The sequence below is a fragment of the Nuphar pumila genome, chromosome 3, assembly GCF_984573655.1.
Source record: "Nuphar pumila chromosome 3, dmNupPumi1.hap1.1, whole genome shotgun sequence".
Lineage (NCBI taxonomy): Eukaryota > Viridiplantae > Streptophyta > Magnoliopsida > Nymphaeales > Nymphaeaceae > Nuphar > Nuphar pumila.
Genome location: NC_143251.1, coordinates 129276924 through 129296911, shown reverse-complemented (window position 1 = coordinate 129296911; position 19988 = coordinate 129276924).

Sequence of the window (19988 nt, the reverse complement as noted above, 5' to 3'; positions counted from 1 at the left end):
GAACTATGAAATCCACATGTCATCCAAACAGTTTTAAAAATGGATTTGCAAAGTACTGTCCAGATTTATGATGGTGCCCCCCAAACAAGCAGGTGGGACGTACCAAATCCACAAAATTTGTGGATTCCATACTTCCTTCCCCAGCTACCATGGACTGCTAGATTCCAAACAGGGCCTTATTGAAGATCTGAACACATTCTAAAAGCTTCACACCCTGGCAAAAAAACAAAGGTGCTTGAAACTGATGTCTACAAATCTTGGGGATCTCCATCATCTCCTTCTCCAATGTCACCATCTTCTCCCACAGACCAAACATCATCCTCTTTATCTCGTTACAACCAATTCTGAACACATCCTGATACAGAATCAGAACTAATTCATAAAGAGGACAAAGCCAATTTGGTTCAAGACCTAAATGCAAAACAGCTAAGAGAACAAAACGACCCACCATATAAACACGCCAATATAGGTGGCCATGAAGGTAGGCAGAGCGGTGGTTAGGTGTTGATGGTTCAATCTTGGTGGTTAGGGAGAGAGATGGAAGTAGAACACCACAACGCCTTTTTCCGACATGTTCGGAGCATTAACTAAATGGCACCAATTTCAAGTACAGTCTACAGACCCTTTAATAAAATTAATTACATTAACAAAAACAAAAGCGCATCTCCGACATGTAAGAGGGAGATCAACCCCAACTTTCATCAATGCAGCGAAATCAAACACACACAAAAAAAACGATGAAGCCCTAAAAGAAATACCAAGAGCTTAAAGACAGTTTCACTAGAACCATAAACAAAGAAAAACAAAAACAAAAAAAATCATAAAGAATCAATCAAAACCCACTAAAAAGGCGAAAACCTTAGCCAACAGAACCAAACCCATAGGGAACCGAAAAAGAAACCCTAATTTTCAACAAAACCACGAAATCAAATCCAAGAAACTAGAAGAAACAAGATCGATTAAAAAATAAAAACTCTAAATTCTCACAATGCCACCAATTCAAAGCAGCGAAAACGCACGCGAAACCCTAATTACCGAGACCCCAACAGAATCGAACACCCAAACATACAAAAAAGACTGGATTCAACTACTCAGAGACAGGAGAAGAAGAAGAAGAATTGCCTGCATTGCCTTGATGAAGCTCCTGCTCCTCTCCATCGACGCCTCGTCGAACGTCATCGACGGGCTCGCCGCTTGTAGCTGCTGCATTTGCTTCTTCTGCCTCTCCCAAACTCTTCTAAGAGGAATTAGGGTTTTCAGGATAAGCAATTAAAGAAGCACATAAAACCTATCGGCAGATCGATCGATCTTTGAGTAACGAAGAAGAAGAAGAAGAAGAAGAAGAAGAAGAAGAAGAAGGAAGTGGGGCTTCGATTCTACGGCATCATCGATCCCTTTCTATTTAACGATCAAAATGATGAATTCTCAATTCCCCGCTCACCGTTTCACTGGTGCTTTCAGTTGTCCCCCTCTCTTTTTTTTTTCTCCATTCTTGTAACATCTGTTTTTCTTGTCTTTAATGGCATTTACTTTGGTCTTTCACGGTCGTTGGTAATAACTAACACCAAAAAGTCAAAGAAGTGGGCGGTGGGGTGGGGTGCGTGCTGCTGCGGTGCAAGGTTTCCATAGGTTGAAAATGGGTCGGGTCTATTGCGGCCCAGATCCGGCCCTTCGCTTGTAAACGGTTCGGAACCTGGGCCCGGGAATTGTCGGCCACTGACATCATTCTTGGGGATGGAAAACCATATATTTAAATTTAATATATATAAGGAAAAAATTAGAGTAAAAAATGCAAAAATATAAAGAATGCATTAATATTATGATAATGCTCCGATGAAAATACAATATTTAAAAAATAAATGATATTTAAAAAATATCATGTTTTTTTTTTCAACAGAGAAAGCCGGGGTTATGCAGACCCCTACCAATTATACAACTATACTATTGAGATTCAAACTTGCAACGTCCCGACACAAGGTGACGCGCTAACTGACAAGCAGAGCTTTGATTGATTAAATAATAATAATAAAAAAAATATCATGTTTTACTTGGGTTTATATTGGCTTTTGAAAATCTTGTGACAAAATAGAAGATTTTCTAAAAAATATCTAGAATTTGGGACTAAGGTTGGAATAAATAAAACAACAATTCAACGTTTGGAATATTTCATCTTTCCTGTGTTTTTATTAGCAAATCGCCACAAAAATAAATATATGTACAATTAGAAGAATGTGCGTAAAAATAAAGAAAAAATTAAAAAATGTTGTTTTTATTCTGAGATTTTGTTAAAAAACACAAATATCATGATAAAAATCACATTATTTCAGTAGGATGATATTTTGAAAATATTGTGATATTTCAGCCTTTAAAAATGGGTTATAGAATATATATATATATATATATATATATATATATATATATATATATATATATATATATATAGTCACTAGAATATGAGAACTAAAAATATGGGCATTTTTCAGCACTTTTTTTGCAAATCCAACCATGTTGATGTGTTTGGCATGGTGAATTTGGTAGGAATCAACCATAGGATTGTGTATTTTCTATGAAAAAATGTGATTTTCAAATACTTGAATATTATGAATCATTGATTTTAAAGCCTAAAAAAATCTCATCTATGCATCAAAATTGGATTCTTATAAAATCAAAGATGTAGATCACATCCATATCTATAGATTCAAGAGAAAAGAACAAAAAATTCATGAAAATTGTGGTTCACACAGTAGTTACAAGGACTCAAAATTCTGACCTCCATCCTCGCACAGGTTTTGATTTTAACCTTCATCCCCATTTCATGTTCTCCATCCTCGATCCAAATGGGGCGAGGCAGGGCTGGGCCCCATTTCTTCTTGGTCCACCGCTATCCCTAAAGAATATTTTAGCATTTTACTAATAGAGATCGGTGACAGGGGCAATGCAGAGCATGAGAAAGCATAAGTCCATCCCCGCCTTCATCCCTGAACGGGTTTTGATTGTAACTTTCATTACCGTTTCATGTCCTTCATCCCCGATCCAAATGGGGCGAGGCAGGGCGGGACCCGTTTCACCCCACTTTTACCTGATATTCCACTTCAGGTACCACCTTTTTCTGAAATTCTTTATACAGTCCTAAGTTTTCCTAACAACTGTCAAATAAAAACCTGTTGTCACCTACCCTAATTAACCAGAGTTAAATATTTTAAATTGCCAAAAATACCCATCACCCTTTTCTTTCCCCATCCCCATTCTCCTCTTTCTTGGTCGGTCTCCACTCTCCATCCAACCCACCTCTTTCTCCATTATCATCTTCATTTTTCTTACTGCACCATTTTCCTCCCTTTTACCCATGCTTCTGATTGCTCTAGCTTTTCACCCTCATTGCACCATAGTAGTTGAAAGAGTCCCCATCTTTGTTACAAGGCTCTATTTGCATCTAGACTGTGTCCACCATTCAGGGCTCGACCTTCGTCTCCACTGTATTTTTTTTTTTTTGTGTTTTAGTTTTGATTTATTTTGTACATTTTTTTTTTTTATATTTACACAAAGAATCCACCTCCGGGATCACTGGGCGTTGGGTATGTCTGTCATACTTAAGATCACTGTCCTAACAGCATAAAACTCCGCGGCCAGGAAGTCGCCACGCTTTGGCTTGGGCAAGGGGGTGATGCTCATGGAATTTGTACCTAGGCCACATCTCACCGTTAATTTGTGCACTATGGTTTTTTTGTGATTTTTTGTATTGTTGCAAACTGATGTTTTAGTTTAAAATATTAGTATTTTCTAATGGGCTTTACAATTAGGGCATCATTAGGCATTGGATTAATGGTGGTGCCCATGTACTTTCAACTTTCAAGTAAACCTAGCTATGTTAGGTTGTTTAACCATTGTTGTAGCCCACCATAGTTTCTCTCTGTCTCCTTATCCATACCCAGCTGATAAGTAACTTTTACTGTTCACACATCACATGTGGATAGGTGGATTTCTCATAGTTAGTGCTGCTGCACATGCAGTTATTTTTATGATAAGAAACTATGATCCAACTACTCTATACAACGAGCGTGTCCTTAGGCACCGATGATCAAACCCAAAATTCATATATATATGCTATCCAGTATGAAAATATGGAACAGATCCAGTTCTTGGTTAGATTTTTAAAGATTGCTGGGTGCAACTCAGGTCTCATAATAAAGTTTTAGACCACTATAACGAGTTAAAAACTGTTAGGTTATCCTGAATTTTAATCCCAAATCAACCGCAATAATGCTTATTTGGTTCCATCCTACATCCTAATAAACCTTAATATGTTTATCCTAGATCTGAACCAAAAACAGATCTACATTATCCAAACCCTAAAATCTGGGTCAGATCTATTCGAGTCCAAACTCTAATCCATTTTGGTCATTCCTTAAGTTCTTTAAGATGTAGGGGTGGGTGGAGGATTAGTATTTTGTGTAGGATTGCTAGGGATTTCTGTGTTTTAAAAAGGCAAGGAAGAACTTATCAGTGATAAGGGTAAAATATGAATTTTAGTGCATTTTGAAAACGTTTTTTGGAATGGGGCTAACCAAGGACCTTATTTGACAGTTTTCAGGAAAACTTAGGTCTGTATCAGAAATTTAAAAAAAGGTGATACCTGACCTGGAATATCTGGTAAAAAGTAGGTCTATATCAAAAAATAACCCTAGATTTTTCTCAGCTAAGTCTCAGTTCGCTGCCCCAAAGGGGTTTGGCGTAGTGGGTTGAAGCCTAGGTAGGGATGGCAGTGGATCGGGGGAAAGCGGGGCCCCGCCCCGCCTCGCCCCGTTTGGACCGGGGAAAAGCGGGGCCCCGCCTCACCCCGTTTGGACCGGGGATGAAGGGTATGAAATGGGGATGGAGGCAGGGACGAAGGTTAAAATCCATCCCCATCCGGGGGTGGAGGCGGGGATGGACTGGCACGTTCCCCCATCCCCGCCCCGGCCCATCTCCGCCCCGGTCCCGGCCCATCCCCGCCCTGGTCCCGGCCCATCCCCGTCCCGGCCCCGCCCCATCCCTGCCCCCAACCCTTTATATTTTTACTGTTTACTAACCCTAACTCCCTTCCCTAATTTCCTAACCCTGGAGCCGCCGAGTCGGGCCGTCGCCTCTTCCCCATCCGCATTATCATTGTAGCCGAGCCGTCGCCGACCACCGTTGGCCGTCGCAGGGGGAGGCCTCCACCGTCGCAGGGGGAGGCCTCCACCGTTGGCCGTCGCCGATCTCCGACTCGTCCTCGGCGACGCTTGGGTGCGAATGCACACCAAGAAGCTTCGGCAGTACGTCGCTAACTACGAGCACATGGCGTGGAGCGAGGTCGTGGCGGCCATGGCGAAGATGCCGGTGGTGATCGATGCCGAAAGCGCGAGAAGGGCTTTCAGGCGGTTCAACTCTGCCTTCGAGGAGGCATACCGGGCGTAGACTGCATCGATCGTGGTGGAGGACATGAAACGAGGATGAAGGCGGAAACGGGGACGGGGCGGGGACGGGGACGGGGCGGGGGTGGAGGACATGAAACGGGGATGAAGGCGGGAGTGGAGGATAAAATCCATCCCCGCCGTGGAGGCGGGGCGGGGGTGGAGGATAAAATTTTGAGGCGGGGCGGGGGTGGAAACCTTGTCCCCCGCCCCGCCCCGCCCCGCCCCACTACCATCCCTAAGCCTAGGTAGCTAGGCAGGCAGTCTAGGTTCAAATCTTATGGGCTGAAGCATGATGACTCTCTTGGGGCAAGGGTAAGCCCACAGAGTTTTACACCGATAGGATAGTGATTGTAAGTACAACAGTCTCTCATCCTCGGGGCGGTTTCGGAAGGGTGGTGTGTGCTCTCCCTCAAAGACAGACTCTTTGCTACAGTGCGTGTTCGGGGGTCTCAATGAGCGCCACATATGTAAGCACATGGGGTGCGTACTTCTGTGTGTGTCGGCATCACTTAGCATCAGAGTTCGGTGTGGTTGCAAAGACTTAAGTACCCTTTCTTGCTATTCTTGTCATGAAACGACAGTTCAAAAAAATGACAAAAATGTCCTCAATTCAAAAAAAAGAAAAACAACGGTTTAAAAAAAGGACAAAAATATTCTCCATCCAGAAAGTCGAGGATGATGTTAACTCTTCAAAGTACCCCCTTGAACGTCGGGCAAAAACCCAGTGGATGGCTCTTGCCGCACTTGCGACATACTGGTGCCTGGATCCAATCAAGATTTAGGTTGGATTTAAATAGAACCCAAATCCATAAAAATTCGGATCCTAGGCCTTGGATCCAATCTTATCCAACTCTGGATCCATTTCGACAAACTACTCAATTTTTAGAAAAATATGATTTTCGAGCCAATTGGGACTTGAGTTCAAAAAAGTAAAATATCATCGCACTCAGAATTCTGAGATGCATCCAATGATATATTACATGAATACCAAATTCCGAATTTTGTTTGAAAATAACCTGAATTTTGCTCAAATTTTGTTTGAATTTAATGGTCAAAATTAAAACTCTTTCTCACGCTTTGTTTGGCTCGCCTCGACCTTGTCGATGAGACCAGAGTCATGCCCAGACTTAAAGACTTCAGTCTAAAAATCAAGACTCAAACAATTTTTCTCCCAGACTTGTCCAAAATTTTGACAAAAATCGAATTTAATTAAGTTTAAAAATACGCGATATTACATTAATCATATAAGGTTGGATCCCTCAGATCCTGTGCTCAACGGCCTCAACCCGCACTCCAAATACCAAAAGAAACTCACTTACCAACACTAGAGTCGACTCAGATCACTCAACAGTCGAGTCAAGCAATGTAGCGGTTGACCCTTACTCAGCAGGAGTCGACTCTCAATTGCAGAAATTGACCTTGCCCTAACAGGAGTCAACTCACTCACTACAGGAGTTGACTCTGGCAAAGGAGTCGGCTCCTCCCTGCAAGGGTTGACCCTGACAAACACAGGGGTCAACTATGCTTTAGCAAGGCTCAACTTCTGAACCCAGGGGTTGACCCTTAAAGCCAACCAAAACAACACTGAAACATAGGTATTGACTCTTGAGCTACAGGAGTCGACCCCTGACAACCACCAACTCGGGTTTCCTCTCTCGAAGCCCAAAAATCTCATGGATTGAGCACTCAACTCTACTGGAAATCCATCCCAAAATTTATTTTCATACTCAAGTCTCATGAAATCATTCATGTGTTGGCAACTTTGCAATACAAAACTCAGAAATCACATAAGCATTTATGTATTGCCACACTTGCATTACACATAAACAACTACATCACAAGCATTCACATCTACATATTTCCACATCATCAATACATTAAATGAAAAGAACTAATGTAAGCATATCCATATGCATAACATCACACTTGCATGCTTGCATACTCATGCATCTCAACAGGAACTGGGTCTCTCCTTGGACTATCAGATACAAAATAATAGAACAAACCAAAAAATATCACAAACACAAGTCTCTTAGCCTGTTCTTGGAGTAATTCACTTGAATCTCAGGCTTAACGACACTTACCCAAGCCCAAAATATTAAGAAATCATAATCTGATACAAGTGTCGACTCTCCTAGTCACAGGAGTTGACTCTTCCCCTAACAGGAGTCAACTCTTCTAAAAAAGAGGCAACTCTTACTTAGCATAGTTGACTCTTCCTGTGCAGGGGTTGATTCTTTAGAGCCTAGAGCAACTCTCTAAAAAGAAGTCGACACTTAGAAAAAAAGTGTTGACTCTTCTTAATTAAGAGTCAACTCACTGAAGGCAGAAGTCGACTTTTTGGTCCCCAAAAACATAGGCCAAAATGATAAAAATGAGAAGTTGACTCCTGATATGTAGGAGTCAACCCTCGAGTCAAGCAAAAACAAGAAAAACACACAAGAGTCAACCTCTGAGACACTCCAGTTTGGATTCCTACCTTTGAAACACTGAAACACGAGAAACTACGAACCCAAAACATCCAAAATTTCTTTCCGAACACACCCGAGAGAAATTATATTAAAAAAAATGTTCTAACATGGATCTTCTACAATAATCATAATTCATACTGCTCTGAAACAACACGTGATCATACTACACAAAGACATACTAAAACTAAATGTTTCTAAAATAAATGATCTTCAAATGCATGCTATATAGATATCAAGCATATACACCTCCTGATCCTTATGTTCTTTCAAAATAAAATCTCAGAGCATAATTTCACAGCATATTACATTCCTCCCAAGTAAGAAAAATCATAACTCACATGCATGCAAAAATCCCAAAAACAAAGCATGAAAAAACATGATCAATCATGCTATTCTTTCATAAATTGACTCACTCTAAATATGGGCTTCTAATCTATGCATGAAAACATGCCTACATGTTGCATACAACCTAGGGAGTCATGGAGTGAGGGATCATGCCTCTATATCGTTCAAGACAATGAAAACTTCACGCTAAATGTCCACGAGGTGCCTCAAGCTCGAAAATCCATCAGGGTTTGCCTCTCTTTCCGAAGAGCTCCAACACGTCAAGAAATACTTTACCATGCCAAAAAAACTCCTCCAGCAATGGAAGACTCTCAACCTCCACTAGGTTGGACTCCTCACGGCTGCCCTTCTCTAGTGGAGAGTGGCAGATCGTATGGGAGGGAAGAGGTGAGAAAGAGGGTGTGCGCAAGATTGGGATAAGGTAAGAGAGATTGAAGCCTATAGCGAGAGTGATAAAGGGATTAAGTGAGGGATTTGGGTTAAAACAAAACCCCTCTAAAACTCATGATTATTAGGGATGGCAATGGACCGGGGCGGGGACAGGGTCTCCACCCCCGCCCCATCTCAAGATTAGAACCTCCATCCCCGCACGGGGATGGATTTTAACCTCCACCCCCGCCTTCATCCCCGTTTCATGTCCTCCATCCTCGGTTCAAACGGGGATGAGGCGGGGCGGGGCTAAGCGGGGATCAGGGCGGGGAAAAGTGTAAGTCCATCCCCTCCTTCATCCCCGAACAGGGATGGATTTTAACCTTCGTCCCCGCCTCCATCCTTGTTTCATACCCTTCATCCCCAGTCCAAACGGGGCGAGGCGGGGTGGAGCCCCGCTTTCCCCCGGTCTACTGCCATCCCTAATGATTATTGCTAAACACATACCTTAAGGGAAAGAAAGGTGGGGTCACATGGGGTCTTCCCAATATACCCCTAAAAGCAAACTTTATGCCCAACTGACCCCTTTAACGCCAAAAATGCCTTTGGTTGCACAAACAATTATGAATATACCAATCTCAGTAAAGCTCCTAGCCTTTTTACTAAATCCCCTTTAAATTCCATGACCAAATCATCCTCTTCCTTTTTTCAAAATAATGACTATGCTCCTAAATACAAGCGGGTCTGATCTGAACCCGAGTACGATCTTATAAAGACCCAAATTTCAACAGGCACCCAACCCAATGCAAGGGCTTATATAAATCAATTAAATATCAAAATAAAGAGTCCAAAAATTTGGGGTATTACAATAGTAATAGCAAAAAGAAAGTGTTACTTGACATATGGTAATTTTCTAAAAAACTCTTTGTTTAGCAATTATAGATCCTCTCACACGTCCTCAACTCTCTATCTCCCCTTCCCACCCCTCTTAATTGTTATATTAAAATGACATTAATGATAAAAAAATAATAGTTACCTTTTTAAACATGCATTATTTTATATACCTAAAACATTTTTCTCTCTCACACACACGCACAAACACACAACTATTGATGTCCATGGGTTGTATTGGCTATTGAAGAATCTTTTACTTCAGCTAACAAATGTATGAAGTTTAAAGTGATAGTGCTTGGTTAATCTTTTAATATCTTTCTTCCTTAATTACAAATGGTATAAACGGTTAGTTGTTTGTTTTTAATATTTTCATATACTTCTCTTTAACAAAAAAACATTTTATTTTAGAAGTATACTTATTTTTATACATTCAATGATTTTGTTTGCTTTTATAATGAAACGCCAATTAAACTTGTTCTTAAACAAATTCAGGATACTGGGGCACGACTGGACAATCCATGACATGGTGTGCCGGGCTAGCACACAAAGCACACACCTGTTGTGTTTGGTTAGAGCATGAAAGTAACTGATTCAATTTATGAGTCAGTATATCAACTTTCTGATGCAGCTCTAGGGAGGCCCCTACCTTATATATCCTCCCTTTCTTGGGTCCTGCAGGTGTCCTCTCAATCCGTGAGGTTGTGGCAGGATGTATTGAGTTTTCACTTAATGTTTCAAATAAAGCCCACGCTTCATCCTCGCTTTTTAACATAAACATGCCCCCACATGACAAATCAATCGTTTGCCTATCTTTGTCAGACAGATCATCATAAAAATACTGCATCAACTGTCAATTGGGCACTTGGTGGTAGGGACACTTCCTGAGTAGGTCTTTCAACCTATCCCAGGTCTCATGGAACTGCTCTCCCTCTATTTGCAAAAAGTTGGTTAAGGCTTTTCGATACTGATTCGTTTTGCCAATGAAAAAGTATTTTTTCAGAAATTCTTTTTGTAATTGTTCCCATGTAGCAATGTGAACTGTGTCTAAAGACTTAAGCCAGTGTTTTGCTTTGTCTTTTAGGGAGAAAGAAAACATAGTTAACCTCAAAGCGTCATCCCCGAAGTTGTGGTTCCGCACAATAGAGCAGATCTCTAAAAATTCGTCGAGGTGACGATATGGGTCCTCATTACTAAGGCCATAGAATGAAGGTAGCATCTGTATCACACTGGCCTTAATCTCAAATTGGTTTGCTCCCACATCCGGTCTCGTGATGCAGGAAGCAGGGGTATAGACATTGGGAATAAAATATTTCCAAAGTGGACGGGTAAGCCTTTGATCTTCCTCCATGAGGATAGATCGATGGGATTTCTTGACTAAGGACTCGGGATCCTCGAATGTCAATACAAGATCGGGATCTTTTGACCTACGCCCATACATACACCTACGCGAGACCGGTGTAACCAAACGTCCTAGATTTGGGTTTTCTACCTAACTAAGGTGCACTCGCGATCAAATCAGGCAAACCACGAAGCAACAGTTATTTTGAAAAGTAAATAAAACAAGTAAACAAACAACACGCACTTGCAATTATGCAATTGATTTTTTTCAAAAATTAAACTAAGTGCAAGGTACCAATCAAGCACAAATCGTCACCTATGATAGGATTTTCTTATTTGGGTGAGCCGTGCAAGAAAGTAAACTCAGCACTATGGCTTTGCAAGCAATGTGGATCTAATCCTAATTTGCAAAAAGAAAACTATCAATCCTAATTCAAGTGCAAGAATTTAAACTAACAATCATAATTATTTTACAAAAATTAAATCTAACAATCCTAATTAAGCGTAAACAAACAATTAGGCAATAAATGAATACTTGTTTTTTTAATCGTCGTTCCCCAGCAACGCCAAAATTTGGTATACCTTTTTGAAGTATATTTTTAAAGGTTGTTTTTATGAAAAGAGTTTATGAAAGTTGGTTACCAAATTTAAAATTTCAACTCTCACAAGTAATGAGAAGCAGGATCGAACATGAGGAACACGTTGATACAACTTCGTATTCTACCAATGCTAATTATTTATTGCCTTAAAAGAAAAAATTAAACTAATTAAGAGTATTTACAAAATGAGAGTTAAAGAATTATTACAAACCCTAAGTAGTGCTGAAATTGAAATTAATTACAAAATTCAAATGTTGCCAAAAGGGCCCTAATTAACTAGGAATTGAAAATGCAAAAAACAAACTAAAAATGCAACTTCTTTGCCTTTGCTTCTTCGATTTAACTTCAAATTCACTTCATTTCAATCATGTAGAATCAGCAAATGAAGTCACTTCCTGCAAAAACACACGAAATGCAAAATATACACTAATTTGAACTTCTACTTGAAATTACAATTCTGCCAATAGCTATTACATAAATTTCTGTCAGAACAGGTTTCTGTAATTCGACAGAATCAGATAGCAATTGGATTCCAATCGTTCTCAAATTTTTCAGATATGTTCTCAAAACATTAATGGAGATAATTCAATTTACAGAATTGACAAATTCAAAGTAGAACTTGATTTATTAACAAATGAACAACAACTTCTAAATTCTGGAAATTGTTGTCAAAAGTTCTGACAGTTTCTGGAATTTAACAGATTTAGTCTAGCAAAACAAATTGAAAATGAATGAAAATTTCACAGCAAAAATTAGATTCATTCATGAATCCAATCCATTTTACAGATTTTGATTTGGATTCTGGAAACTCCAGATATAACAAAAACAAAAACTAGAAAAAATGCAGGAAATGAAAGTTGTAAAAAATAGAGATGCCGGAATATGCGGCCGAAAAAAACTCAAAACGGTCGTCAATCGGACTCTGATTGTGCTGAATTTTTGTAGAGAGCAACTAGACTTAAGCACGAATCAGATCCAATTTACGAATCGTAATTTGGATTCCGAAATCTCCAAATAATCTAAAAACAAAAAGCTATAGAAAATCAGGAAAAACGAAATTCCAAAATTTTACACTTTGATCTATTGCATTAGATCAAAGGATGAACATTTAGAAATTGGTGAAAATGAGATCTAATCATTTAACTAATCTAATTATAAACTAGAAAGAAAAATACAAAAATTAAGATCTAAACTACAATATAAGATGGATCTATCTAATGCTTTAATTGAATTGAGATCAATTAAGCATAGAATCCCATCGTGTTTTTGGATTTTCTTAAAAGCAAAACAAAAATTACAGCAAAAGAGAAATTGCAGCAAATGAATTGTAATTCTAGAATGAAAATTGGACTTAACACAAATTAACAAAGAAGAACAATGAGAAAAGGAGAAAAGAAATTACTAATGATCAAAGAGAAGAAAGGGATTGGAAAACTCACCAAATTTGTAGATTCAATGAGCTTGAGTAATCTTCAACCATGTAAATGTGCAGCTCCAATCCGGAATGAACTCCATCACTCCTCCATTGCTTGATGAAAAGAAAAGAGGAAGAAGAAGAAAGGAGAGAGAAAGGAGAGAAAAAAGGGAACAAGCAAAGGAGAAAAAATAGAACCAAAGAAGAGGGAAAGAACATCAGCTCTATGCTAAGTTCTCAAAGTGTGAGTTTTGGATTGATAGAATGATGTTTCTCGGTCACATGATATCCAAAAAGGGCATGGAGGTTGATCCAGCCAAGGTGGAGACCGTTTTGTCATGGGAGCAGCCGAAGATGGTGTCTGACATCAGAAGTTTCTTGGGATTGATGGGCTACTACCATCTATTCATTCAAGATTTCTCTTCATTCAAGATTTCTCATGTATGGCTGCCCCGATAACTCGACTGTTGCAGAAAGGAGTGAAGTTTGAGCGATCACCTCGATGTGAGGACAGTTTCTAGGAGCTGAAGAAAAGGTTGACCATGACACCCATTTTGATGTTGCCTTCTGGGACATGTGGTTTTGTTGTGTACAATGATGCTTCAGAGACCAGACTAGGTTGTGTCCTCATGCAGCACGGAAAGGTCGTAGCGTATGCTTTTTGGCAGCTGAAGGTGCATGAGAAGAATTACCTCATGCATGACCTAGAGTTGGCGGCAGTGGCTTTCGCGTTGAAGATCTGGCGCCACTACCTTTATGGGGAGCAGTTTGAGGTTATGTCCGATCACAAGAACCTCAAGTATATATTCACGCAGCGTGATTTAAATTTGAGGTAGCGTAGGTGGTTAGAGTTTCTGAAGGACTACGATTTCTCCATCACTTACCATCCTGGTAAGACGAATGTAGTGGCAGATGCGCTTAGTCAAAAGGCATCAGTCACAACAGCTAGCCTGATTGGACGCGATTGAGATATGATTGAGGAGTTCATCAGATGACAGTCTTTTGCCGATGACTCTGGATACATCTTTTATGCAGGGATGCAAGCACGATCAGAAATCATAGATCGGATCGAGGAGCTTCAGTCAGCCGATCCAGATTTTGAGAAGTTATGCGAGAGTGCCCAAAAGCCAGAGGCACAGTTTCGCCGAGAGGAGGATGGAACCATCATGTTCAGAGACAGATGGTGGGTTCTGAAGGAGTTGCAGGAGGAGCTGATGAGTGAAGCTCACAGGTCTAAATATTTCGTTCACCTTGGTTCCACCAAGATGTTTAAAGATCTTCAGAGGATTTACTGGTGGAATGGGATGAAGCGGGACATTACGGAGTTTATATCTCAGTGTCTCACCTATCAGCAGGTGAAGATTAAACACCAGAGACCTGATAGACTTCTGCAGCCACTTGAGATCCCAGAGTGGAAGTTGCACAATATCTCAATGGATTTCATCGTAGGGTTGCCTAAGACTTGACGATAGGGCGATGTCATTTGGGTGATAGTGGATCACTTGACGAAAAGTGCCCACTTTCTTTCAATCAGGATCAGTCAAAGTTTGGAGAGCTTGGTTGATCTCTATGTGGATGAGATAGACTTCAAGGGGTGCTACGTTCGATAATGTTAGATCAGGATCTGTGTTTTACATCTCGATTCTGGTGCCAACTTTAAAAGGCTTTAGGCACTACGTTGAAGTTCAATACCGCTTTTCATCCACAGATGCATGAGAAATCAGAGCATATGATCCAGATGCTCGAGGATATGTTGAGAGCATGTACTTTGGATTGGGCGGGTGATTGAGTTAAGCATGTGAAGCTTGCAGAGTTTTTGTACAACAACTTTTATGCCAGTATTGGCATGGCCCCGCATGAAGCTTTGTATGGCCGACCATGTAGACCCCCTGTGTGTTGGGATGGGGTTGGAGTGAAAGTAGTGGAGTCTCCAGAAATCATCCAACATTATGCGGACCATGTGCATTTGATCCAGCAAAGATTGACTGCAGCGCAAAGTAGGCAGAAGAGCTATGCTGATCAACGATGCTGAGAGCTCAGTTTTGAGGTAGGTAGCCACATGTTTGTTCAGATCTCGCCTACGAAGAGTGTCTTCCAGCTTGGAAAGAAGGGGAAATTGAGTCCTCGATATGTTGGACCCTTCGAGGTTCTTGGACGTGTTGGGGAGATCGCATACTAAGTAGCACTCTCTCCTCAGTTTTCGTAGATCCATGATATATTCTATGTCTCGATGTTGAGAAAGTATGTGCCTGACCCCTCACATGTGATTCACTGTGAGGCGATCGAGGTACAACCGAACATTACGATAGAGGAGCGACCTATTGAGATTGTCAATCGTCAGAAGAAGACGCTATGGAGTAGGACAATTTCGTTCGTGAAAGTGTGCTGGCAGCATCACGGGTTGGATGAATACATTTAGTAACCTGAGGTGGATATGCGTCAACACTACCCACACTTATTTGGTACATTTTAATTTTGAGAATGAAATTCCTTTAAGGGGGTAGGGATGTAATATCGCGTATTTTTATACTTAGTTAAATTCGATTTTTGTCAAAAATTTGGCTGTCTGGGAGAAAAATCATTTCAGAATTGATTTTTAGACTGAAGTCTTCGAGTTTAGGCTTGATTCAGGTCTCATCGACAAGGTCGAGGTGAGCCAAACGAAGCATGAGAAATAGTTTTAATTTTGACCTTTAAATTCAAGCAAAATTTGAACAAAATTCAGGTTATTTTTGGGCAAAATTTGGAATTTGGTATTCATGTAATATATCGTTGGATAAGTCTCAAGATTCTGAGCGCGATGATATTTTACTTTTCTGAATTCGAGTCTCGGTTGGCCCAAAAATCATGTTTTTCTTAAAATTGAGCAATTTGTTGAAATGAATCCAGAGTTGGATCAGATTGGATCCAAGGCCTAGGATGCAAATTTTTATGGATTTGGGTTTTATTTAGGTCCTACTTAAATCTAGAATGGATCCAGGTCTTGATCCATTTTTGTTTTGGGTATGAGTATGGATCTTGGATTCAGATCTGAATCCAAATCCAAGCCCAATATTTTTCCAGCTTTAAATTCAGTATAAAGCCTTAATTTGAGTTTTATTATAGTTAAGAAGCCTTTAGGGTTAATTTGTTTATTTTTGGAAGTTTTTAGATATTTTTAATTAATTAATAATTAATTAGTTAAATAATTAAATAATATCAATTCCAAATTTTATTTTTAGGGCTGAGTAGGACTCTTTAAAAGAGTCCTTATTCCAGCTCAAGAGAGGTTAGAAAAGAGTTTTAAAATGATTAGAAGTTTTTGTTTTGAAAAGTCAATATTTGGTAGTATTTCAAAAAAAAATAGAAAATTAAGAGAGAGAAAGTTCCACCTTTTGAGAACTCTCTCTTAAAGAGGGTTGAAGAAAAAGAGGGGGGGGAGGGGGCATCACCCCCTCTCCCATTCATTACTTAGAAAGAGAGAGAGAGAGAAGAGAGGAAGAAGGGAAAGAGGAGAGAGAGAAAGAGAGAGAGAAAGGGAAGGAGAGGAAAGAGAGGAAGGATGAAGAAGATCTTCTTCTCCAGCCCATCCGCTCTTCCCATCGTGTTTTTTTTTTTGTTTTTTACATAGAGGTATGAGTCTCTTCTTTTGACATAAGTGAGAAATCAAGTGCTGATTCGATTCCCATGCTATACCATGATCTAAATCCATGGTTAAGGAGTGAATTTATGTGTTCACTCAAGCATACATGAATGAGGATTCATAGATCCCCTTTTATATGGGTATTTTTGGTTCTTTTTATATATAAAAAAATTCTGTGTATGGTTTTCTAAACAAAAACAAAATTTTATTTCATGTTAAGTGAGTCTTTTAACACTTGTTTTATAGTGAATTTTATTCCTACGTGATTTCATAATATGCATATGATAATGGATGCATGTACAAGTGTTATGAATGGGAAAAATCTGTGTAAGCATGCATGATGTTGTTTTAAATTTGTAAACGCATGTATAAATGAATGTTGTCCATACTTACGAATATGTTTAGTGCAGCTTTACAAAGAAGGAAAAAAATATTTTTAATACTATTTTGGGGTTACTGCTGGGCCAGCCGACCTGTAGTTGGCTGAGTCCCTGTAGCAGTCAGCCCCAGCCGACTAGGTCGACTGGGCTGAGTGGCTGACCCAGTCGACTGGGTGGTTTGGCTGCAGACCAGACCCAGTCGACTGGGTCGGTTGGGTCACGGTTACAAAAAAAATATTGTTTTCTCTTCTTGGTTGGTGGTTGTTCAGCCCTGACAACACACAGGCTCGGACTGGGGCCTGTGCATGGGATGTCTGGCCCAGTCGACAGGGTCAGTTGGGCTGACTCGGCCAACCCGACTGGTTAACGACCTGCCTGGCCCAGTCCGGCCCTTGGGCAGGACTTGGACAGGCCTGACAGGGTTGGTCAAACCCAACCCAGCTGACTCAAGTCAGCTGGGCTTGCTGGGAACCCCAGCCGATTGGGTCGGCTGGGTGTGAACCCTTAAAGAAAACATATTAAGGTTGTTGGATTCTTGTTTTTACAAAAAAATTTATTTATTATATGCTGCCTTGGTAAATTTTCAGATTTTTGTTCTTGTGAAAGCCTCAACTATGTGCAGGCTAGAAAGTAATTTTCACATGCTTATGATTGACTAATTTTGCGTGATCAATATTCAAATGCAATATTAGTTACATGTGTAATTTGTGAGCATGTGCAAACCTAAAATTTAGATTATGTTGCATATGTATAGTTGCATAATTAGCCACATGTTTATGTGCACATGTTTGTTCTATAGTGAAACAGTCATTGAGAGTTACATATGCACTTAATAAAAATGTGCATGTAATGTTTATTTAAATGAAAAACATGCATTGACATTAACATGTAAATAAGGCAAATATGCATTTGGATATGATTATGTGTGATGATTAGAAGTATGAAATTGTTTTGAATGTATGCATCAAAGGAAATCATGCGATGAATATAAAGTTATAAATTCATGCTCATGAATATTATCGTTTAAGCACATTTTTAAATGGCATTAATGAGTGTGCATTGAGAAGTAATGTGTTATGGTATAATTCTTGCATATGGTGCATCGATGATCCAAGTTAATCATCGCAGGCCTGAAGAGCCTCGAGCATTGGGTGCTCCTTCTTTACTTACTTTTAAATGCATCGTAAAAATCATATTGATTTTTATTGCATTGTGTTTACAGGGGTAGATGCGAGTTTTTGCTTTTGCTTTTGCATGCTGAATCGCAAAACTTAATAATTGACTTTAAATAAAAAAAAAGATAATGAATAAGAATAGTGCAATATATGTTTTGAGATCTTCCATCGAAAGAATGAGCATCTTAGAGATTCAATTTTGGAGGATCACGAGGATACAAAAAACTTTGTGTGCTTTACTTATTACCCCTGAACCTGATATTGAGGTTCTTTCTCCTGGCCACGGTTTTACGGAGAGTCTGCCACTTGATCTAGGGGTGGTGTGTTTGACACCGCTGTTGTTTTGGTATAACAAGAAAGTGACACTATTGGATGTGGTGGTCCTTAGTGTCCCAACATTAGATGTGGAGGTCTAATGTTTCGAAGGTGATTCGATTGAGGGCTATGTTTAGAACCTAGTAATAAAATACAACTTGTGTGCTAAGTTACCCTGGGAACCCTACTTAACCTTGAGAAATTGTACATGTTTGGTGTATCCACGGGCAACGATAATTAAAAAGAGAAACTTAAATTGTATGCATTTAATAAGGCATGCATATGGAAAATAAAACTTTAAGAAAAGATAATAAAGTGTTCATGCATTACACATAAATCATGCATATTCCTGTTATGTATTAGATTATGCATATTTTACATGTTTTCTTAATTGTTAAATGTTGGTGAATGCATAATATTGTTCCCTATTACATGTCATATGGTCCTATTGCTTAAATAGTAATATCTGCTATTGCTTACAGGTTCTCTCATGCTTAATAAATGTTCCTTATTGCATGAATGTTTAATTGAATTATGTAATTGTCATAATTGCATTCTCTTAAATTATTGCATGAAATCTTATCTGTGTTTTTTATACTCATTTATTTCATTAGAGAGATTCATACGCAGAATTCCTTGGATTTTTGACACCCTCTTTCTGTGTTTTTTTATAGCAGTAGGAGATCAGTTATGCAACTAGCTTCTGAGAGAGCTACGAGTATCACATTTTTGCTAGACAGTTCACAGAGGAACAACATGGCTCAGTCTTCTTTACTTTCTTTTTTCATACAAGTGTTATGCATTCTGAATTTTATTTATGCAATTATCTCGAGACTTATCACTTATTATTTAATAAAGGTTTGGTTTGGTATGGATGATGAATGTAAGAGTTTTTGTGGTGTGTTTAGTTATCCAATTGAGAGTGTAACTGTAAAGGCCTCGAGTTTTTGAGAATATTTCTGCAATTGATTTAAAAAAAAAATCTGCATTTTCAAGGGGTATGAGTTGGGGTCGTTACAATTAAGGTATGGTTTGTGGGACCCTACCTGGTTGATATTTGAGGAGTTATGCATGAGTTTCACTCTCATATTTGATGTCTGGGTTGAGAGTCGACTCGTGAAGATTAGGGGTTGACTCCTCTATGTAGTAAGTTGACTTCTGTTGAGAATGAGTTGACTTCCCTATTTGAGGGCAAACTCCTGTAATGATAAGAGTTGACTCTTGGAGGGGCAAAATTGGTTTCCTTGAATTTGAACTGAGGTGTTTGGCTATTTTATTTGGAATTTCAGTTGGAGCTTGTGTTGCAATGACAAGAGTTTACTCTTGGAGGGGCAAAATTGGTTTCCTTGTATTGGAACTGAGGTTTTTGGTTATTTTATCTGGAATTCCAACTGAAGCTTGTGTTGTGCTTGGTCTGATGGAACAGCTTGTTCTATAGAGCACATAATTCATGGCATGTGTGTTATGATGCTCTTAATGGCTTTTAATGCGGTGATACATATGATTGTGCTTTTGTTAATGTATTTCAGTTATGTATGGTTAATGTGACATTATGTAGCTTGAGTATGCATGGTTTGCTTTGTTATTCATATTTGCAAATGTGGCAATACATAATTGTGGTGCTTATGTGA